Source organism: Hyla sarda, chromosome 9, assembly GCF_029499605.1.
Source record: "Hyla sarda isolate aHylSar1 chromosome 9, aHylSar1.hap1, whole genome shotgun sequence".
Lineage (NCBI taxonomy): Eukaryota > Metazoa > Chordata > Amphibia > Anura > Hylidae > Hyla > Hyla sarda.
Window position 1 is genome coordinate 30,807,775 of NC_079197.1, and position 23,937 is coordinate 30,831,711.

Genomic DNA, 23,937 nt, shown 5'->3' on the forward strand with positions numbered 1-23,937 from the left:
CAGAATTTCCGCTGCGGAAAATCCGCCACAGACCCTACTGACTTCAATGAGGTTTGCGGCGGATTTACCGCAGCATAAATTCCGCCGTGGAAAATCTGCCGACAAGAGCCCGCCCCCTTTCAAATACGTAGCTGGAAACCCGCATATAAATCCGCCCGTGTGAACGGAACCTTAGGGTCTATTCAAACGGCAGAATTTCCTCTTGCGGATTTCTGCAAGCAGAAATTCAGAAGTGGGAATGGGAGTGCGAAATCCCATAGAAGTCTATGGGCTTTAATTTGATGCGGAATTCCACAAGCGGAAATTCTGCCGGGTAAATAGACCTTAGGGCTAGGTTCACACTGCGGAATCTCCGGGCAGAAAGTTTCCCACCCGGAGATTTCGAGTGCGGCCAGCGCTGACTGAATCAGGACCGTACGGACACTGCAGTCTCCAATAGACCGCAATGTGTTCCGCAAGTATTTCTGCCTGAAGAATGAGCAACACCATTCTTCAGGCGGAAATTTTAAAGCAGAATTGCAGGCGGAAATTGCGTAGTGTGAACCTAGCCTAATAGTGGAGAAATTCATAGATAATCTGTGACCATTTACTGATGAGCAGTGCAAATACTAGTTTGTCTGTATGGAAATAACCCTCATCCAGTTGACTAATGTTTTGCTGTTTTTATTTTCTGTGCGAAGCCGCAGCATTTCCGTCATGTGTGAATTAGGCCCAAGGGTGACGAGGCGCTACCTAGGTGAAATATTCAGCACAGTGGGGGAGATTTATCAAAACCTGTGCAGAGGAAGAGTGGTGCAGTTGCCCATAGCAACCAATCAGATTGCTGCTTTCATTTTCCACAGGCCTCTAAAGAGGCCTGTGGAAAATGAAAGCAGCAATCTGATTGGTTGCTATGGGCAACTGCACCACTCTTCCTCTGCACAGGTTTTGATAAATCTCCCCCAGTGTGTTTATTTCTCCCGGTGTACAAGTTACACCACATAAGCGAAATGTTTTGGGAAATTAATAACGTTGATTAACATTTTATGGAACAAACATTGGTAATCGGGTCCAGATCTGTGACAGACGCAGTATGATTCCTCCCTCGCTCCCATCTGCTGCTGGCATTCATGCACATGGGAAGGATTTCATTCTTTCCATACATGGTTAAATAATTGACAGATTTTTTTATTTTTTTTTTATAATTTTGGGTCATAGGATATCTCTTTTGATTTACATGTGGACTGATCAGTCTATGGCTTTTGGATGTGTTTTTTTCCCCCATTACTTGGAACATAGAAGATTTTGGATATGTGGCATTTTCTTTTGTTATTGGGGCTGCTAAGTTATACAAAGATTTTGTGTTGGTGGGATTTTTTGGCCTATTTCCTTATCTTTCTAACATTTTTCAGTGCAAACTTCATTTGTTGATTGATATTTGTCATCATTGTTGATTCTTACTCCTCCTTTAGGTATATGTTGTTTTCTTGGTCATTGAAATTTACAGCTAAGAATTTAGAAATCTCAGCTTCTTTCTTGCCACCAATATATATTATTCAACATGTTCCAAGTCACAGCAGAGTTTTTATATTCACTTTGAATTTTACATTTTTCCGTCTATATAATGGCCGCAAGCCTGTCCAGTCCTCAGACCTATAGTCAAGGTGGGACTTGCTGCTGTAAGGGTGCATTCACATCATGATTTTGCCGTACTGTGTTGCATCAGTTTTTTTTTTTTGCATCATGTATCCTCTAAAAACTGACAAAACTGTATGTAAACATGTGCTCTGAAATGAAACTGCATACGGTTTCTGTATGCGGTTTGAATTTAGAGGTCCGTTTGCACTGTTATTGTAATAAATTACATATACTTTTTTTTTTGTTAACACTTTAGTGCAATAAAGTTAGAATTGTTTTATTGGAATTCCAAGGAAAGTAGGTGTGGTTTGCCATGTACAAGAAAAAAATGTATCCCAAAACCTGTATGCCACTGTTTTTTACTGACTTCAATGTTTAAAAAATAAATAAAAAATAAAAAGCAAACGGTTCGTATACGGTTTTTAAACAGGACACAAAACCGTAGTAGTACACAACTGGATGTATCCTGTTGCATACGTTTTTGCATGGGATGTCTATGTATGCGTTTTTTCATACGGTTGTATATTGTTTTCCTATACAAAACAGTATACGGAAACTGTATAGCAAAAATCGTGATGTTAATGCACCCTAATACGGATGCAGAAATGAATCTGCAATATACCCGTGTGAAACAGGCATTTGGGTGTTAATAGAGGAGAAATCATGGTTTAAAGGCTGTAGAAACTTTGACACTTGCATAGATTTAATGTGCATTGAATGCATTTTGTGGAGTAAGGCTGCATTCACATCACTATTTATTAATTTTTTTGTAAGATGGGAAATTGTGGTTGACCGCGTTTGTTATTTTTTTTTTATTCTGGTCTATGTAAATTTTATTGAATTGTATCGCTGTACGTTTCGATTCATTAAAGGAGTACTCCATTGCAGGAACACTTATCAGAGCAGCAGAATTCCATTGAAATCAATGGGACTCTGCCGCTGCAGAATATCCGTGCGGAAGAGTCATGCGGAATTCCGCACAGACATTCTGCCGTGTGAACATAGTCTAAGACGTTTTTGCAATTAGTTTCTTCTGCAGCGTGCATGCATTACAATACATTGCAAGCTGATTGATTCCATTTAGTCTCTGGTCAGACAGTCTGGTCCTTGTTGACTCGGGATCAATCTTCTCTTCCTTTCCCATCCCTTCTCATGAATGTGTGTGTGTAAGCCCAAATTGTATGAAATCAGATTTTAGCTGGGATGTACGTTAACTAGAGAGGCTAAAGACTGAGCTGACAATCCGACTGCGGCTCCCGTTTCCTTCACTTCCAGGCAGGGCTGAGGAGTCTGTAGATAAATGTTCCGACTCCGCAGTTTTTTGTACTTCTGACTCCGACTCCTCTGTATTAATATGCAAATGTCTTTATAAACGCTTACAGTTGAATCCAAGAAGCTGTTCCACCAAGTTCTTCTAAGCTCTTCTAGCAGAGAGAGGTAGTTGGGCAGAAGCTGCTGCATTCTCCTTTTTGTGTGCTGATCTGCTGCTAAAGATAGGGCAGTGGGAGGATCCAGGAAGGAGCATTTATTATAAAACATAATTTCCCTAGTAGAATCCCATAGTTATGTTTAAAGTTTAAGCGAACAATCGGAGTTTACAAGTTTTTATAGCCTTAGCTGAATGGCAGCAGTTTTTCCAAAGGTTTACAGCTTCAGTCTTGAACTATTGACCCTCCATTCCCTTCACTTATACAAGTGTCTCTAGTCCTGCAAAAAAACATATTTCCTTAATCCCTTATCAGTGAGAGGCTAGGTTACCCATGGGTTCCCTGTAACAGCACAACATTATGGAAAGTATTGCCGCTCCTAATTGTGCGTTGCGTGCCATATAGTGAAGCACATGAAAAGCTTCTTCACGGTCACTTAACGTGTTCGTTTTGCGGTTACGTGAGGCACTGCATGCATTGGTCTTTATTCTTACAGTAGAGAAGTCATTAATTATAACTTTTTGTGAATTGGAACATTTAAACTTGATTTTTTTTTAAAATTCCAATCCAAATTTAGTAGAAGTCGGTGCATTTTTTGCCGACTCCAGGTACCCCAAATTTCGTCCGACTCCACAGCCCTGCTTCCAGGACTCCTGTCTTCTACTTGCTTCCAATACGGGATCTCTGAGCAGGACCTGCCCACTGAGCCAGTCCTTGACCAGGACACGACTGCTGTATTCACAATCTGTATTTTCAATAGTCATTACTAAACTAGTACTGTTTATACCGCAGGAGTGGGCTGATGGGAAGATGCTGTGTCATCTATATGGCAGGGTTACGTATAACTGTCCCCATGGATATATCGCACATCTGTGCATGACTGTTTCTACACACGCCTGCAGACATACGGCCAGAGAACAGATGGTAGTATATATGTCCATATTATACCAGTATATACTCCATAGTAGTTGATCACATCTCGATGTACTCTGTGGACATCATGACTGTACATAATACTGTAACTGTACTCCTGTAAGCCTTCCTGACAGACAGATACACCCTCTCCATAACCACTGCATTAGCATTACTTCGGAATTGTGAATAATTGAGAGAGCTTGAAATCCTCTTAGCGGGAAGCTATCGGGTTCCTAAAGAGTAGTATTCTTCCAGTGGGCTGAGGATCTCCATCTCTTACAGATGCTCGCACACCAGGGACTTAAGGATTTATTGTACGTTAAGCTTCAGTATGGAAATGGAAACCTGACAAGTCATAATAATAACGGTGCATTATTTCCAACATTAGGGTAGATTGATGAAATCTTGAAGCACTTGTCTTTTCCATCTGACTTCAGCTTTTATTGGAAAGTCTAAGGCTGTGTTCACACTACGGAATATCAGCACAGAGAATCTCCGTGCGAACGCTCCGCAAATGGCGGGGCGCCGGCATAATATGCCGACACTGGGACCGCATAGGAATGCACAGTCACGTAGTATGTATTTATTCTTTGTGCGGACACGGAAAATGTAACTTCCATGCTGGAAACATCTGGCACGGAAATTCGTGTGCGCAAAACAGCAGAACCTGATTGAATTCAACGGGACTCTGCTGCAGTGGTATCCTAGTGCAGAATTCTAATGCGGAATCTGGCACAGAAATTCTGACATGGGAACATTGCCTTAGACTACAAAGCTTGCTTGATAAAGGACTGTCCTACCGGACCCCTGCAGATTAGTAAAGGTCCCTTAGCGCAGGCATAGCTCCATAAAAATAAGTGTGGCTGTGCCTGGTATTGCAGTTCAGTCCCATTCCACTGAATGTGCCTGCATCTGTGTTCCCCGTGGAGGGTGCTAGAGTGCCGTGGCCCATTAATGCTGCCATAAACGAAAGTCCTGGGGATTTCCTCCTAAAATACCTGTATATTTCTGTAGAGAATTAGCCCAGGTGGGATCATTTCCTTTCTTCTATAGGACATTTTACATGTCAAAAAGGAGGAAAAAAAAAAAGCTTGTAGGTCGCAAACAAACTAACAACTGAGGCTATAGCCACCAAAGCCTTTTATAACATACAAATGGAAAAAAAAATAGTGTAAGCTATTTAAAAAGTAACTCAAAGTAGAGGTATAACCTTAATAGAGGAATAATGTCTAATTGTAGTTCTGATAAGGAATAGAGGATATATAATGAAAATATGTAACTAATAAGCAAAATAAGAGTAGAATAAAAAAGTGGAAGATAACTGATATAAAAATAGAGAAGTTTAGTGGATGAAAGATTGACTTTCTGTTTATCCATAAAATAGTTTTTATTTTTAAATAAAACTATCTGTTTTGCTTCCACTTCTCATTTTGCCATTAGTTACATACATTCATTATATATCCTCTATTCCTTATCAGAACGACAATTAGACATTATTCCTCTATTAAGGTTATGCCTCTATTTTGAGTTACCTTTCTAATTCCCTTACACTTTACCCTTAAGGACTGACATTTTCCTTTTTTTTTTTAAATGTAATATTGTGGTTTCTTTAGGTTTTTTTGTTTACAAATAAACTATTTCTACTGTGAGGACAGCTGAAGTGTAATGTTCCTCCTTGAGGAGAACCTCAGATGGTGTGTGATCTTATAGGCCATACAATGCTCTTCTGGGAGAAGAAAATATGTAAATTAGTTCTCCTCCAGAAGGAAAAGACCTTGGCCTTTGATATCAACTATTGGAGGAAGCATCCCTGCAAATCAATACAGTACTTGATTCCTTTAAATGCCTTGGAACATGACTGGGTATTTTAGGCCAAGACAGACTTTCCTCCAACAGAAAGTGTCCCATCTACTTTCCGTACGTTATAGAATAAATTTCTAGTGGAACACTTGGCTTAACTATGGGTATAACTAGCATTTTAGCTTTTGTTTAAGAGGTTATTGTTACATGCTGTGTGTTCAGCTCGGCTACAATTATTTGGTTCTCTGACATTGCGTTGGCAGATGAGAAATAAGGACGGAGCCGTTTACACTGATACATATTAATAAATCATCCGGCTGTACTGATCATCGGGCCATTTCATGAATTATTTATTCCTTCTGTCCAGGGGAAGGCTAGCTTTATTCTAGAGAAAACTCTCTAAGTAGCCGATTTAGTTCTTTCTGAAAAGAGCTACATAAAAATAATGTTCAAAAAGCTTATTTCGAAGTATCTTTAGAATTAATAGCGTATGGAAGGCGCGGTCCCAGGTCACACATTCTGCAGTTGTGACAAAACTTCAGCAGAGGCTCAAAAATTCACATTGGGCTACAACAAAGTAAGATTAAGATTTAAGTGGTACTCCACACCTAGACCTCTTATCTGGTCTGATCACGGGGGGCCCGGCACCGTGCTTTTCTGAAAACGGAGGCTTGGTTGTGACGTCATGTCTTTGGGAGGGGGCGTGATGTCTAGGGGCGGAGTACCCCTTTAAAGCTTGCTCCTATACAAAGCATTGGGTGATGGTCTGATTTGGTGATGGTCTGATCATTGGGAACCCCCTGCTGATCACAAGAACAGAGGTTAGCTGTCCCCTAAGTGAATGGAGCTCTAGCACACACGTTCGACCACCACTTGACTCAAAGGGGGACTTGGGACCCCTGTCCTAATGATTAATGGTTGACCCTGTGGTGGGATACACATGATCCAGTCATTTTTTCATTAAGGCTGTGACTAGATAGTGAATCCTCTTTAACCCCGCAGACAATTGTCCTTGTCCTTTGTAATGACATCACTCACTTTACCATAAAGTGTATGGCGCAACAAAAAAAATACTATTTGTGTGGGGAAATTAAAAAGAAAACCATAATTTTGAAGGTTTCTTTTTCACGCCGTACCATTTACAGTAAAAATGACATTCTTTGGGTGTTCTTTATTCTTTGGGTCAATACGATTAAATGATACCCATGATAATATACGTTTCTATTACTGTTGCGCTTAAAAAAAAAAAAATCACAAACTTTTTAACCAAATCAGTGCGTTTAAAATCCCCCTATTTTGAAGACCTATAACTTTTAAATTTTTCCGTATAAGCAGCGGTATGAGGGCTAATTTTTTGCGCAGTGATCTGTACTTTTTATTGATACCATATTTGCTTATTTAAATCTTTAAATTTTTTATTAATTTATTTGGGAATAAAATGTTATAAAAAAAAAAGCAGCTATTTTGGACTTTTTTGGACTTTTTTTTTTTTTTACGTTCACGCCGTTCACCGTACGGTATCATTAACATTTTATTTTAATAGTTCAGATATTTACGCACGTGGCGATGCCAAATATGTATATAAAATATTTTTTGGGGGTGAAATAGGGAAAATGGGACAATTTACGTTTTTATTGGGGGAGGGGGTTTTTCAAATTTTTTTTACTTTTATTTTTACACTTTAATAGTCCCCATAGGGGACTATTTATAGCAATCATTCAATTGCTAATCCTGTTCAGTGCTATGTATAGGACACAGCACTGATCAGTATTATCGATCATCTTCTGCTCTAATCTGCGGGAAGGCAGATCAGAGCAGAAGACTCCCGGAAGGCAGCGGAGGCAGGTGAGGGGACCTCCGTCTGCCGCGCAGGATGATCGGATCGCCGCGGCAGTGCTGTGGGCGATCCGATCATCCATTTTAGTGTCCGCAATGCTGCAGATGCCGTGCTCTGTATTGATCACGGCATCTGAGGGGTTAATGGCGGACATCCGCCATTACCGGCGGGTCCCTGGCTGCGATCAACAGCCGGGACCTGCCGTGCATGATCCGGGCATCGCTCCGATGCCCGCGGTTATGCTTAGGACGTAAATGTACGTCCTGGTGCATTAAGTACCATGTCAGCAGGACGTACACTTACATCCTTTGTCATTAAGGGGTTAAAACCACAACCACAACCACAACAAATACGTTCTTTTTTGCCTATGGTATCCCACTCTGTGCAGTAAAAACTTGCCCCCAAAAATTCGCCAAGATAAAAAAAAGCCTAAAAGACTCAACACAAAAGCTGTTCTTGGAACAGTTTGTGGTAGACTTTATATGTGTGTTTTTTATCCATCTGAACATGCCCTTAGACTAGGCCTTCTTAAAATGCACCTGATTTTATAATTGACCTTTGTAGCCACTAATTCTGATGCAGTTTGGGGCTGTTTTAGAATGAGTTGATTTTGGTAAATCTAGGCATCTATGTTTTCCTGTTGCTCTTTTATTCCTTCTAGAAATGTATGAATACAGCTCATGGCACTTGTTTACAGAACCTTTACGTGGCTTAGGCGTGGGCTGGGTAGGGTAGCTCGAATAATCGCTAGATCATTTTTGTGGCCATTTTATGAATCACCTGTTGGCTGCATGATTCTTTTTGTTTATTGACCCTATTACATGGGGCAATATCAGCCGGTTCAGTTTGGGTTGTTCGTTGGCTGTTCAGGCTACTTTAACCCATCCAAAATTCATCAGCTGTTGGTAGCACAACTGGTGGCTGCAAAGTGCCACATGAACCCTCCAGCCTCCCTGTCTGATGCTGAAGCCATGTAAAGGCTTTGCAAACTAGCGCCAATTTATGAGAGCAATACTGTTTCCAGCGGGGTCATGCCATCTCATAGTACCCTTACATGTCCTATTAAAACAGGGCTTGACAAATTTAGGAATTTAAGTGCCAGCAAAAAAAAAAGTTAGGAGCGAGAATGCCGCATTTCACAAAACATCACCACGCAACAGGACGTTATTTGAGGTCATATGATCAGTCATTAGTGTCCCTTCAACTCTGCCCTGTATGCCAATTATTAATGTCCCCTCACTTCCCGCCTGTGTGTCACAATCATAAGTGTCTTCTCATCTTTTAAAATCCTCCACCTCTTTTCCCGCACTAACTCCTCGTTATGTCTTCCGGCTCTTCCTGGCACCCCTGTGGCGGTGGGTACCGGGGTAATAATTAGAGGTAAGCGTTAGCTGATTTTGGGGCTAACCCTAAGCCTTGCATAGTGATGGATTCTGTCTATAAGACTGCTTCTTCTACTAAGCCTACTGCAGGACTTTTAGGACTACTACTCCCATCATGGACATACTGTCCATGATGGGTCTTATACTCCAGGGGCTGAGGTGCAAAGGTCATTTTGCTGAGATCTGCTGCGATTCCCATTTATTAACTTAACAAGCCAGCGGCACATGCGGCTACACTGCGCTACCCGCCGGCTCCAGGCTCCTTTATACATCTCTCTCAATTTATAATCCCTGGAGCTCTGGTGAATAGCTATTCACCAATCAGAGCTCCCGCCTCTCACTGGTGGCGATTATGAAATTGACAGTGTATACAGTATTCTCCACCTGGAGCCGGAGGGAGCGCAGTGTAGCCGCATGTGCCACTGGCTTGTTAACTTGAGGGGCAGATCGCACCGGGTCATTCTCCAGAGACCCGCTGCGATCCGCATTTATTAACTGTAAAAGCCGGCAGCACATGCGGCTACACTGCACTGCCCGCCGGCTTCTGTATACACCGCTCATAATTCATAATCGCCGCCATCAGGAGACAGGAGCTCTGATTGGTGAATAGCTATTCACAAATCAGAGCTCCCGTCTCCCAGGCGGGGATTATGAAATTGGACAGCTGTATACAGGAGCAGGCAGGGAGCGCAGTGTAGCCACATGTGCTGCCGGCTTTTACAGTTAATAAATGCAGATTGCAGCGGGTCTCTGGAGAATAACATGGTACGATCTGCCCTTCAGCCCCTGTACTAGAACTACCATCATGGGCAGAGTCTGTCCCATGATCGGAGTAGTTGTAGTACTGCAGCACTAGGGGATCGCACTTTCCCCGGCTGCGGGATTTTTAGGACTACTACTCCCATCATGGACAGACTCCATCCATGATGGGAGTTAATACAGGGGCTGAGGGGCAGATCGAATCGGGTCATTCTTCCAGAGACCCGCTGTGATCCGCATTTATTAACTGCAAAAGCCGGCAGCACCTTTGGCTAAACTGCGCTCCCCGCCGGCTCCTGTATAAACCGCCCATAATTCATAATCCCCACTCGGGAGACGGGAGCTCTGATTGGTGAATAGCTATTTACCAATCAGAGCTCCCGTCTCCCGGGCGGGTATTATGAATTATAACAGTGTATACAGGAGTCGGTGGGAAGCGCAGCGTAGCCGCTGTGCCGCCAGCTTTCACAGTTAATAAATCCGGACTGCAGCGGGTCTCTGGAGAATGACCCCGTGCGATCTGCCCCTCAGCCCCTGGACTAGAACTCTCATAATGGACAGTCTGTCCATGATGGGAGTAGTAGTCCTAACTGTCCCAAAACAGTCCCGCAGCCGGGGAGGATGTGCAAGTGCCGTTCCTCAGCGCTGCGGTACTACAACTACTCCCATCATGGGAGTAGTTGTAGTTTAGCAGTGTTGAGGGACGGCTCTTGCATCCCCCGGCCGTCTTGCTAGAACACTTTCCTATGTGTCCTTTTTGGTGTATTTTTGCTTAAAAAAAAAAAAAAAAAAAACATGTATTTGCGCAAAAAAATGCATCTAAACAAAAAAAATGCACATGATAAATTGGTATCCACTGAGGAATGCATTCCACAATACACACACAAAAAAAAGACGCACAAAAAAAAGACGCTCTATCAAAAAGACGCACAAAAAAGACTCAATGAAAGTCACTGCGCAGATTTTTGCGCAAAAAAATACACAAGAAAAAAGGGTAAACTCAATGATCTCCCCCATAGTCCTGCGATCACAGCCACTGAACTGATTCAAGTAACAGTAGTCTTTGAATATTTAATTTTTTTAAATTTTTTATGTGCAGCTATATTTACAGTGATCCCTCAACTTACAATGGCCTCAACATACAATAGTTTCAACATACAATGGTCTTTTCTGGACCATTGTAAGTTGAAACCAGACTCAACATACAATGCTACAGACAGTCCAGATCTGTGAAACGTGTCAATGGCCGGCAGAACCGACCAATCAGAATGGGCAGTCACTGGTAAAACCCCTGTATTACTGAAGTGCATGCACTGACTGATGTCTGGTAGCGCCCCCTACAGTACAGGAAGGTATTATGTGTTCAGTACAATAGGGATCGACCGATTATCGGTTCGGCCGATAATCACGATTTTGGGCATTATCGGTATCGGCAATTACTTTGCCGATAAGCCGATAATGCCCCGCACCCTGCACCGCCCCAACCGCGACCGCTACCCCCCCCCAACCCGCCGCACCGCGACCGCCCCACCGATCCACCGCGTCGCACCCCCCACCGTAGTGCTGGGCGGTATACCGGTATGGATTTTTGCCCATACCGCTATACCGGTCGGGCCCCTCCCCCACCCTCAGAGTCAATAAAAAAAATTAAACTTACCCGTAATGGGGGTGGTCCGGGCCATCCATCGTTCCTGTAGTGTCCGGGGGCATTCCGGGTGGAGGGTGAACCGGTCCGGGCTGTCCTTCTTCTCAGACGGTCATCTTCTCCACTCCGGCCTAGTAGCTGCATAGACGCCGCTACGCCATGACGTCGGGTGCGTCGCACGGGCGTCACTGCACAGCGGCGTCTATGCAGCGTACTAGGCCGGAGCCTGCCCGGAGTGGAGAAGATGACCACCGGAGAAGGACAGCCCGGACCGGTTCACCCGGAACGCCCCCGGACACTACAGGAAGGATGGATGGCCCGGACCACCCTGACAGGTAGGGGAGAGAAGCGGGTGGTGGCGGCGGTCTATGGCACCGCAAAAGCCACTGCAGTGCATTGATTTAAAGCGCTCGCTTTAAATCAATGATCTGCAGCGGTGTCGCGGGGGGATAAATAGCCGATAACTTATACCGGAATATCGGTATAAGTTATCGGCTATCGGCCCTAACCTCCACCGATTATCGGTATCGGCCCTAAAAAAACGATATCTGTTGATCCCTACTGTACACTTTACCTTTACCAGGGTTACTTGCTCCTTTGGACACCAGGTGAGGGCGGCTCCATGTTACTTTTTTAGGACACTGCGGGTACTCTACAGGACCCCGAAGAATCTCCTGTCCTCTACACAGACCAGTGTTTCCCAAGCAGGGTGCCCCCAGCTGTTGCAAAACTACAATTCCCAGCATGCCCGGACAGCCAAAGGCTGTCCGGGCATGCTGGGAGTTGTAGTTTTGCAACAGCTGGGGGCACCCTGCTTTGGAAACACTGACATAGACAGCAGATCTTTCTTACTTTTATATATAAGGATTTGCTTTATCTGTATTAGTTATCTACTTATTTTTCTTTAATCCTCACTTTTTCCTATTTTTTGGATGACATTTTGGTGCCTTTAGAACCAATTACCAGGTTTCCATAGAGTTCTGGTCTCAACATACAATGGTCGTCCCGGAACCGATTACTATTGTAACTTGAGGGACCACTGTACTGTGATACAAACTGTTTTAGAACATTATTGGTGCCCGAAGCTTGTTCCATCTGATAGATCACCAAGCACGGGGAAGTAGTCTTTCCCATTCTGTACATGCACTTTGTGAGGGGGCTGTGGTCACCCTTAATCCTTCAGAGTGGAGTTCACTCCGTGCATGCAGATTTGTGGGGTACCAGGCCAGAGATTGCAGGGGGTCCCATCGGCCGGACGTCTTATCTACTATATCTCCTTTGGAATGGGGGATAAGATGTCTAGATGTGGATTACCCATTCAAGTATTCCTATTTTCTGATCTAGGACCCATAGATTACATGAGACGTGTGTCTATGTAAGATTTAATGCTGCATTGCTCCGGTAAGATGGCCTAAAGGTTGACAGCGGTGGTCCAATCCTTGAATTGTTTCACTGCCTATAGATCTATCATTTGTGTGTGATGTGTAGACATGACATGTGCGTCATCAGTGTGAACAATACAATAAGTTACATGTTGATGCCTGGGTGTAGGATGATCACATCACTCGTCGGCGTGACAGCCTTGATGCTTTTTATTGGGTTCTTTTTTTATTTTTTATTTCTTTTTAACCATTAAGTCTTCCTTGCAGGCATCAGCGAGCGGCCAGAACACTTGTTATTGTGTGCGCGCCGGCATTCTGAGCGAACATTTTCTTAATTAGAACTTTACACAGCGTTAATGTAAATTAATTGCATTGTGGAGATGCTAATAGCCGGCAGAGAGAATTGCTCTTATTATAGGTTTCTGCAGTGCACATTCTCCATGATCAGCCCTACAGATGCATGATGGTTGGTATTCGTTCTGCTACGTGAAAAGCTCAATGTTCCGGATCGGGCCAGCCCTGGGCGGCAGTGAGGAGGTTAAATCATTTCATGCCGGGTGACATGCACATGTATTAAAATCGCGGTATGTATTGATCTCGCCTTCAGACATGAGATATAAATACATTAATTGCCCTTGTGATCGTAGCTCATAAGCCTTTTATATATATATATATATATATATATATATATATATATATATATATATATATATAATATAGATGACCCATCTGGGGCTTACTCTACTGTGAAGGTCATTGGTAGCACTGGGGATAGCGCATGCTATGGCGTTATTTGATATTGACACATGGGTGCTGGTATATTAGAGCTATTATATTATGGTATATGACCTCCAGATCTTTATTTTTTCCCCTTAGAACACTGTTTCCCAACCAGTGTGCCTCCAGTTGTTGCAAAACCACAACTCCCAGCATGCCCGGACAGCCGAAGGCTGTCCGGGCATGCTGGAAGTTGTGGTTTTGCAACAGCTGGAGGCACACTGGTTGGGAAACACACAGTTCATTGAGCTATGGAAAATATCGAGAAAATAAACATTACTCCAAAATCAGTTCTGGTATATAAATGTTGTAAAATATAAAACACCGCAGCATTCAGGCTCGGTGCACGCGACACTTCTTGGTGGAAAACTACAACTCCTATCATGCTCTGACAAAACTGTTGCAACAATTCTTCAGCTTCTACAAACTGCAAAACTATAACTCCCAGAATGCCTGGAACAGCTGGAGGCACACTTTTTGGGAAACGCTGCATTTAGTTTGCGTTCATTGTATATTGTGATGTAGGAGAAATTTGGTTCTCCATTGTTTTTAGGTTTAGTCTTGCTCCGGAACGCCACAGCTTTAGAGAATACTGTATCGTGACTCAAGAATATCTACAACACATGAGCAGCAGGAGCAACGGGAGTGCGGAATCCCATAGAAGTGTATTGGGCTTTCATTTGAGGTGGAAATTCCGCCGTGTGAATAGACCCTAAGGCTAAGTTTCTAATGTTTTATATATATATATATTTTTTTTTAAGTGGGGACACTGAGAGAAACACCAAATCTGCCGCATGGGTTTTTTTTTTCGGCCAAAAAAAACGCTGTGGTCAGATGTTAGCTGTAAATGAATGAGAAATTGCAAAATTCTTTTTCCACTTGGTGTTTTTTTTTTTTTTAATCCTTTTGCCGTTTTTTCTCGCTTTTTTTTGGCGTCTTTGACCTCCTTGGCGGTTTTCCAAAGTCGCAGCATGTTGAGCCACTGGCGTTTTTTTTTTTTTTTTTTTTTTTGTCAAATCGTAGCGTTTTTCTCTTATAGAAGTCTATGGGAGTGAAAAAACACCATGTATGTTTTGCATTTGGTGTTTTTCTTTTTTGTTTTTTCACCTGTGGGTAAAAAAGGGTCTGTTCCCAGGAAGAGGAATAGCAGCCATTTTCAGGAATAGCAGCCAAGTCAGCCAAAAAGTTCAAAAAACCCAACTTGGAAAGGCTGGAAAAGCTGCCAAGGTGACAAAAAAATGCAATTTCCACACAAATGAGAAAATGCCAGAAAAAGCGTCAGACGCAGGAAATTGCACTGGTGGTTTTTTTTTCAGGCGTTTTTTCTTGCGTTTTTTTTCAAACCACAATAAACGCAGGACAAAAAAACAAGTAGAAACTTGGCCTACAGGTCATTTCTGGTTTAATCTTTTATTGGCTGTTTGCCGGCAGCTTTAGAAACCAGACTCTCTCAGCTGGTCATCACACAACTTTATTAGTTGTGCTGTGAAGGAGGATTACAACTTACGAGAGTCACAATACATTGGTGTGTGAGGGGTTCACAGTAGTAGACTTTTTACTAGCCTTAACATCTGTCCCTTTTGTAATACTTTATTATGGTCTTTGGTTGAACACAGGAGTTTTAGTGCAGTTGTGGATTTGTAATGGAACTTTTTTAGTAGAGTATTTTTTTTAGAACTGTCAGTATGGAAACGGCTTTAGGTTACAATTTAGCAAGTAATGAAAATGAAGAAATTCCCAAAAACAGACTGTGGTTTTAAAGCCCGAAACGTGTCATGGGAATCTCAACTGGATCAGAAACTTCCGGCTGTTGCTATAATTTAAAACGTCATAAATAAAGTAAAAATCCGGTGTGTACTTACACCCTTAGGCCACAGTTTCCACATATGGCCTCAATACATTTCACTGATGGTATGCATACTGCTTTATTGTTATGTTGTAGCATGTGGTGGGTATCTGACTGTATTTCCCCCTAGAATCACTATGTAAACTGCAGGATAGTGCTGCCTGTAATGTGGGTCTGAATTGAAAAATATTGAACAGGGAGATTTCACTGTATTAAATCGGACCTGTCAGCAGGAAAACGGGTTCCCGTCAGTGATTCCTTCAGGATTCCAGGCATACCTTTTCTACCTTCATGGTCTTCTTCATTGGAGAATTAAAAGCCTTTTTGTTGTTATGCAAATTAGGCTCAAGTGCCCAGGGGGTGTTGACAAACACAGTAAGAGCCCAGATAAGTCCAGTCCATGTCCTCTTTTATAAGCGCCCTTAACCTGCTTGCATTATCCTGCCGCATTTAAAAGGACTATAGAGAGAGAGATTAAAAAAAATAAAAAAATAAAAAGTGCTTGAAATCCAGATGACTAGCCCTACACCCAGGTCCACTTTAAAGTGATATTCCTTGGCTAGTCCCACTCCTACAACTCCTATTTAGCTCCAGTCTTCTCTTTTTCCTGCTTCCAAAATGAGCCCTTTTTGAACAGGACCTTCCTGCTCAGCCAATCACTGGCCGCACCGGTGTCCCGTCTCACGCAGTGATTGGATGAGCATGTAGGTCCTGTTCCGAGTGCTCGTCTCGGAAGCATGAAAGAGAGATCAGGGGACTGGATGGAGATGAACAGGAGCTGCCAGAGCTTTCCCCCCCCCCCCCCCACCTTAAATATCAATATAACATACTACAATTTCAGGTTAGGTGACGTATGCAAAGCCAAAGAGCAAAACCTACTCTGACTACAATGAGGCAATCCAGCAATAGAATGCAGCCCACGAAAATCAGATCTCAGATTACGTAAATTATGTTTTTCAGGATTCTATGCTACGTGTACAATAGCTGTTTACTGCCTCACTAGACCCCGTCCGCTGATAATTTCTTGCACCCTAGGACCTTTGCCCTGGTTTCGTGTGTTATGCCTCCCTCTTCCTGTCATACAGACTCTTCAACCAGCAGCCTTCACAAAAAGCTCACGGCGGGTTTCTACAGCGATCCTTAGGGTCTGTAGAACGTCAGTGAACATCGGTTTAGCTCTCCCGCTGATTTTCTTGATTACAGATTCATTCTGAGATCCTACAATCATTTCCTTATTCATTCCAAACAAACCTCTTGTGGCTCTCGTTCCGGGTATCACAATGCCTCTTCGAAACAGTTTTGCACTTATCGCTCCCAGGTTTGCATCCTGATCCTGGTGTTAATTGTGCCATTTTTTTTAGAGTAGGGGAAGCCATTCTTCCCCTTTTATGGGGCAGTTGCCATAAGCCCCGTAAAGTTATTTATTTATTTTTTTCTTTGCCTTCCTCTTGATCAGTAAACTAGGGTTATGTTACTCCTCTTAACTCCTCTTGGAAATTTATGAAAAAAACTGACTGGTGGGCACTACCATTCCTCTTGGGTGTTTCCCTACACTGGTGATTTTCAACCAGTGTGCCTCCAGCTGTTGCAAAACTATAATTGCCAGCCAGTGGGAGTTGTAGTTTTGCAACAGCTGTAGGCACACTTGTTGGAAAACTCTGCCATACCCCGTCTGGCCCTGTCGGCTCTGATTTGGGTGGGCAGTTTTCAAGTTAATTTATACATTTCCAGAAATAGTTCTGAGGAAAGATGTTTATTATTGACAGTAGTGCCTCTATCCTCAAATCTCGTTCTTCACATGGGAAACGCCATGAAGTAGTATCTAGTCATAGGTCATGACATGGTGCATCTAGCACATCGTCCGGGTATAAGTGGTGCCGTGACATCAGTGCCTGTTTACAATAAAAAAAAAAATAAAAAAAAATGTTATGTGACTATGCTACAGGGGCTGTAAAGTTGGTGAAGTTCATAATATAGTGTCTGTACCTGTGTGTGATGATTTTCTCACAATTCTTCTGTGATTTTCACTCCAATATTTATTTTTAACAGCATACAAAATGATTGTTGTCTCAGATTTTTCCCAGGTTGCAATGTGGCCGAGACCTGACTCACTAGTCAGCTGATGACAGGGAGCCTGTCTGCTTCAATGGGTGGAGCGATCGCTTGGTGGGAGAGAGATCAATCTGCAACTAATGCAACAGCTGTAGGCACCCTGATTGAAAATCACAGGTCTTTTGAATGGATGCGGCTCATTTATGTTTCAGTGGGTGGGGTGGCTGATGTGTGGGAGGGAGGAAAATGGAATTATGGGATTTGTAATCAAAAAAAGAAAAATCAAACAGAAAATAAGAGTTCACAAAAAGCTAGCCACAGTGTTATGGCAATCTCACAACATAGCCATTTAGCCCCAAGACAAGCGCAGATCCTTCCCAAGCATGTCCATTACTGTCTGGCAGGTACGTACTAAAATCACCTTATGGTGGATAACCCCTTTTAAAGGAGTACTCCAGTGAAAAAAAACATATCCACTCTCCAAAGCATAGGGGATAAGTTATAGATCGCGGGGGTCCAACTGCTGAGACCCCCGCATTCTCCTGTACAGGGCCTTGACAGTCAGGCATTCCAAAACCCGCAGGAAGCTGCGGCCGACAGGTCCACTCTGTGTTTCTCTATGGGATACATGGAGGGGGGCGTGTTAGCCGCAGCTTCCTGCATGGATCGGCATGCCTTCCTGCAGACTGCCGGGGCCCCCAACCCTCCCCGATCTAAAACATCCCCTATCTTTTGGATAGTGGATATATTTTTATTTTTCACTGGAATACTGCTTTAAAATGTTTACAGAAAATGCACCTAATAAACATACGTATTAGGTCTTCACACCTGTGTCAGAGGTTCCATTTATTCTGCTTATCAGACACAAATTGCGCTTGACAGACGCAATTATCTTTAATAGGGTCCGTTAGGTTTTCGATAATGGTGTATTTTACCAGGAAAAAAAACATAGCATGCTGCGCTATTTTTCTGGTATTTTTGATGAAAACACAGGTGTGTCTCCAGCCTTAAAGGGGTATTCCAGGCAAAACCTTTTTTTATATATATCCACTGGCTCCGGAAAGTTAAACAGATTTGTAAATTACTTCTATTAAAAAATCTTAATCCTTCCAATAGTTCTTAGCTTCTGAAGTTTTCTGTCTAACTGCTCAATGATGATGTCACGTCCCGGGAGCTGTGCATGATGGGAGAATATCCCCATAGGAACTGCACAGCTCCCGGGATGTGAGTCATCAGAGAGCAGTTAGACAGAAAACAACAACTCAACTTCAGAAGCTAATAACTATTGGAAGGATTAAGATTTTTTTAATAGAATTAATTTACAAATCTGTTTAACTTTCCGGAGCCAGTTGATATATATAAAAAAGTTTTGGCCTGGAATACCCCTTTAAGTTTCCTGGCGGACATTCGACAGACAACAGATGCCAACAAAACAAGCTAATGCTAGGACCACTCGGAATTGTGCTGTTTCAATAGATGGCAATGTATTTCTGAGCGGATTTCGCCAAAATGGAAATTGCACAGTGCAAGAGAATGCCATTAAATAGAATGGGACTTTGTTCTCGCAAATCACTTACGGCCTCTTTAAATAACTCTGTTCCTTTTTTTTTTTTTTATCTCTGTATGGGAACTGTGGGATCGCTTTTCCGATCGCCAACCCCTGTGATTTTCTCTGCTTCAGTGTCTCTCTTCTCTGACCCGATTTTCTTTTCTTACTCCCCCCCTCCCTTCCCCTTGTGTCTTCTTGTCTGGTTGTGTGTCTATTTGTGTTTGTTTGTGGGTGTTTACGGTCCTGTTTAGCCAAATCTTGTGAAGTTGGTTGGACCTTCCCCTTTTAGGCTGGGGGCTTGTGCTTAGTAACATTTCCTAGTTCCGATTTGATTATGATCTATTTGTATTGCTTTTGTGCTCTCTTTGGCTTCATTGTCCTTTGGGACATTTTGTGATATCTGATTGCCGTATTTTTTTTGTATTAATATATGTAAAATCTTGAATAAAAATTTACAGTTTAAAAAATAAAAAGAATGGGACTCTGCTGCAACAGAATTTCTGAGCGCAGTTTTTCTGTTGTATTCCGCTTGGAAATTCCGTCGTGCGAACATAGCCTTAAAAGATCATTGGATGAGGTGTAAGGGGATTTACTATTGGTTTTACTGCCCCCCCCCTCCTTTTTTTTTTGTGCGTGTGTTAAAATATTTTTGCACAATGGGCAATCTTACTGCAGCCCAGACCACACTTGTCTATATCTAAGCTTATTTGCTGTTTATGAAAACCATGCATCTCCTTTATTTATTTTTTATAAATGTGGGGGAAGTACATATGACGTACGCCCGGGCAAACAGGTAAAAATAACTTAATTTACTCAATGATAAATTTCCCCATAGAGTATTCAAGTTGTCATACATGTGACTGGTATATGTCAGTCAACCAAATTTTTCAGTACAAGGTGATTATGCTGCCTGGTTTTGTAGTATTTTTTTATTTTGTTTTTATTTTTGGCATACAATTTTATGCATTTTCGGAAGCCCTTTTTACAGCCTTTAGTTTTCATAAATGAAGCTCTCGGAGTCTCAGAATCATTATAATCAACTTCACTGTCGATCTGTGTGGCCTAAAAGTGCATTTGCTAGGAGTAAGAATTCTTGCAGTATGTATTGCTGTATGCCGGCAGTAGGACTGCGCTTATCGCCCACGGCTTGTTTTACATTATTTTTCTTCTACTTTTGATTACTCACATTTTTTATTGATTGTGAAAAAGAGTGGCAAGCTAACAGATGGGTGTCCCGAGGCTTCCATTATCTGACCTTTTTAGTAAATCTGCAGTGTCCGGGCAGCCAGGCTAGAGCAGTCACTTTCCGTTCCCATAAAGCTCCTCAAACTGCACGCGCCAAAACCTTCCTATTAAAATCCAACCCGCTGGCTATATGTGGAATGAGAGAACAACTGCAAATAACATTTCTAAGAAACTGATGAATAGATGCATATGTCGGGGAAAAAAATGGCTTCTCTTCGGCAGCACCAGAAATTTTTGGTTCCATTTAATTTAAGTTTTAACTAAATTTTACTATGCCTTTGGAAAGTTGTTTATTTTTTTTTTATTTATTAGAATTTTGTGCCAATTTGTTTAAAAAAAGATAATTCCAAATGGATGGTACTTTATGTGCAGCAATGCTTTAAAAGTAGTTTTTTTTCCCCATATATATGTAGCTTATGATTCTGTAGTGTACAGCAGATAATATATATATATATATATATATATATATATATATATAGCAACAGAAGAATACAGTAGCACACTGCCAGCACAAAGATATAGATGAAACATGAGTATATAGATAGAACATGAAAAGCTATACAGCTGTAATGCAATAAATGAAGATATGAAACTATGAAATTATGAGGTACTTGGCTTGCAAATTTGGTGCCAAATAGCGTGGACCGTCCCACCACGGTAAGGTGACCTCAATCTGGGACGGACCCTACACTGTGTATATGCCTCTGTGTGAACAGTACAACAGGCATTGCAAGGTTTGAAACATCCAAGGCACCTTATATATACACCTAATAGAGGTGGGTGGGGTGCAGGAGGCAACATGGAGGTAGCCACTCCCCCGTATCTGTAATACAACCAAAGAATAAGTTGGCCAGCACTATTGATCCAAACTATTGTAAAAACCTGGCTTGCAGGTGCAGACTGCTGGGCTTAGCCCAGCAGCCTGAACCTGCAAGCCAGGTTTTTACAATAGTTTGGATCAATAGTGCTGGCCAATTTATTCTTTGGTTATATATATATATATATATATATATATATATATATACTTGAGAAAGGCTGGGAGAGCCAGCAGAAACGTTGCTGTATGACATTCACATGATGGAATAAAGTTTTTTCTTTTTCACCATATTGGACCTGTGTGCTGCGGATTTATATGAACTTTATATATATATATGTGTATATATATATATATATATATATATATATATATATATATAATATTTTTTATTTTTTTGCTTGTTGATTTTTTTGGTACATGCTTCCGGTCATACTGTGTGCCATGCAGTGTAGTAGAGAAGATTTTTTTTTTATTTATTTTTTCCTAATTGTCAAGGATTTTTTTATTTTTTTTAATATAATTTTTTGCTAATTATGACAGTTGGTATTACTGGCATCGTTCTCACCTGTCAAGCTGGGCACTGCTGGTTCTGGGCACCAAAGCTTAACCTAGTATATTAGTTGAGGGCCCGGTGAAGCTATAAGATGCGAGGGTTGGCTAACTAAAGCTCTGTTGAGAGTTTATACCTTTGTGTTAAAAATATGTCCAAATATGATGTAAAGAGAGTCTAAACCTATGTATGGCACAAGGAATCCAAAATAAATAAGTAATGTTACAAGTCTAAAGGGGTTATCCAGCAAAGATTTTTTTTTCCTATATGCCCGGGCTTACCTTCTGCTGCTTCTCTGTTGCCACTGGAATTGGTCTCCCATTCTCCACCCCTGGTCGTCTTCCGGATTTTGGGGCTTAACACATCACACGTCGGGTAATTGTTGGTCTCAGCAATGTCCCACCTGAGTGTGATGTTAGGGTCCCGAGCACCAGGAAGAAGGCAGGCCCGTTATATTAGGGTGGACTTTAATGGAGACACCGGCTCAGCATGGCGCAGGAAAGACTCAATGCACAACCAAGATAAAACATACAACTTTTAATCCCAAAATGCGACGCAACGCGTCGCATTTTGGGATTAAAAGTTGTATGTTTTATCTTGGTTGTGCATTGAGTCTTTCCTGCGCCATGCCGAGCCGGCGTCTCCATTGAAGTCCACCCTATTACCTATATCTGTGTGTATATATGTATAATATTTTTAGATTAGGCCGGTGATATAACACTGATGCTCTTTTTTTGAGTGTACAGTCCTTTTATTACATTACATGAACAAATTGTGTCCCTATCACTAACAAATATATAATAGCTGCATTATATCATTGGTAACTGAGTTGCTTAGTGCTATTTGGCCGGTCACCTGGTCATCTTAGGCTAGGCCCAAAAAAAGCTACAAGCTCTATTTTTATTTTTTGTCCTGGCAATTGATTCAACAAAGGCCCAAATATCTGCTTCTGAGGCAAATGTGAACTTGGCATGCTGGAAGTTATAGTTTTGTGAGAAAACTATGGGGGAGATTTATCAAAACCTGTCCAGAGGAAAAGTTGCCCAGTTGCCCATAGCAACCAATCAGAGCGCTTCTTTCATTTTGCAGAGGCCTTGTTAAAAATGAAAGAAGCGATCTGATTGGTTGCTATGGGCAACTGGGCAACTTTCACTCTGGATGGGTTTTGATAAATCTCCCCCATATCTTTAAATGGGGTTTTTAGCCTTATATAATGGACGGTCTATCCTTTCAGGTATACGGGGCAATGCTGCAGTACCTTTGCATCAGTGCTACTTTATAGTACAACAAAGCAGATACAGGTGCTGGTAAACACTGAAGAGGGTGCAATGTTTGCACAAGCGCTATTGCCCCTTCCAGTAGCCCCCCCCCCCCCAATTCAGCAATTTAATGAACTCCTCCATCAATCTAAGGCTGCGTTCACACCACGTTTTTGCAATAAAGTTCCTGTATCAGGTTTTTGATGAAAACAGATCCCTCAAAACCGGACTAAACTGTATCAGAACGATGTGTACAAGTTTTAACCCGTATATGGTTTGAAAAATGTCCGGTTGCATCAGTTTTTTAAGAAAAAAAGATATACTTTTTAACTTTTCACTCCATTATGTAAAAAGTTTCACTTGTTTGAACGAAATTTCAAGAAAAAAAATGTGCAAAGTCAAAAACTGTACCTTTTTTTTAACATGGGACTAAATGGGAACCGTAGAGAACCGTATGTGCGTACGATTCCATCTAAATCGTACGCACATACGCTTCTCTACGGTTCCCATTTACTCCCATGTTTAAAAAAAAAAAAAAACATATACGGTTTCAATACGGTTTTTCTCCTGGACCCAAAAACCGTGGTAGGCTACGGTTTTGGGTACGGAAAAAAAACCTGATACAACCGGATTAATCGTTTGGCATACGGTTTTCAATGGAGAGTCCATGCATACGGTTTTCAATACGGTTCCATACAGTTTTCAAATTGAAAACCTTTACGAGAACGGTGTTGCAAAAATGTTGTTTGAATGCAGCCGTACATTGATGTCCTGTCCTGAGGATAAGCCCCCAGTGTCATAAGGCTGGATAACCCCTTTGATCAGAAATGCCCATTTGCCAAAAGCTGCATTCGCACCTAGGGGGGACAAAGGCTTTGTCAGCTGACGCCTGTGTTTGTATAAAGACTCTGGGAGACATTATAATTCATGCTATGTGATGCAATTCACTTAACAGCAAAAATAATTCAAACTAAACCATATTTATTGTAGATGGCTTCAGTGGCAGGATACATTTGGTCCAACCCACTAGGATTATTGGGCACTGCTTCAAATTTTGGATGACTTCTCACCCCCTTTT

General features: G+C 41.9%; 1 protein-coding gene across 8 annotated transcripts in view; it reads left to right on the top strand.

The window, feature by feature from the left end:
* The window catches only part of SCAI (suppressor of cancer cell invasion), a 169,484-nt gene that overhangs the window by 36,578 nt on the left and 108,969 nt on the right, over window positions 1-23,937 (top strand). Inside the window, exon 1 of one of the 8 annotated variants that reach the window (XM_056540586.1) lies at window positions 21,891-21,975. The exons of 4 other annotated variants lie outside the window; for them this stretch is intronic. The gene's annotated coding sequence lies outside the window, so the exon portion shown is untranslated. Of the gene's footprint in view, window positions 1-21,890; window positions 21,976-22,253; window positions 22,274-22,705; window positions 22,835-22,882; window positions 22,902-23,937 lie in introns of those variants that run through there. 3 more of the 8 variants (XM_056540587.1, XM_056540582.1, XM_056540588.1) reach the window with 3 other exon arrangements.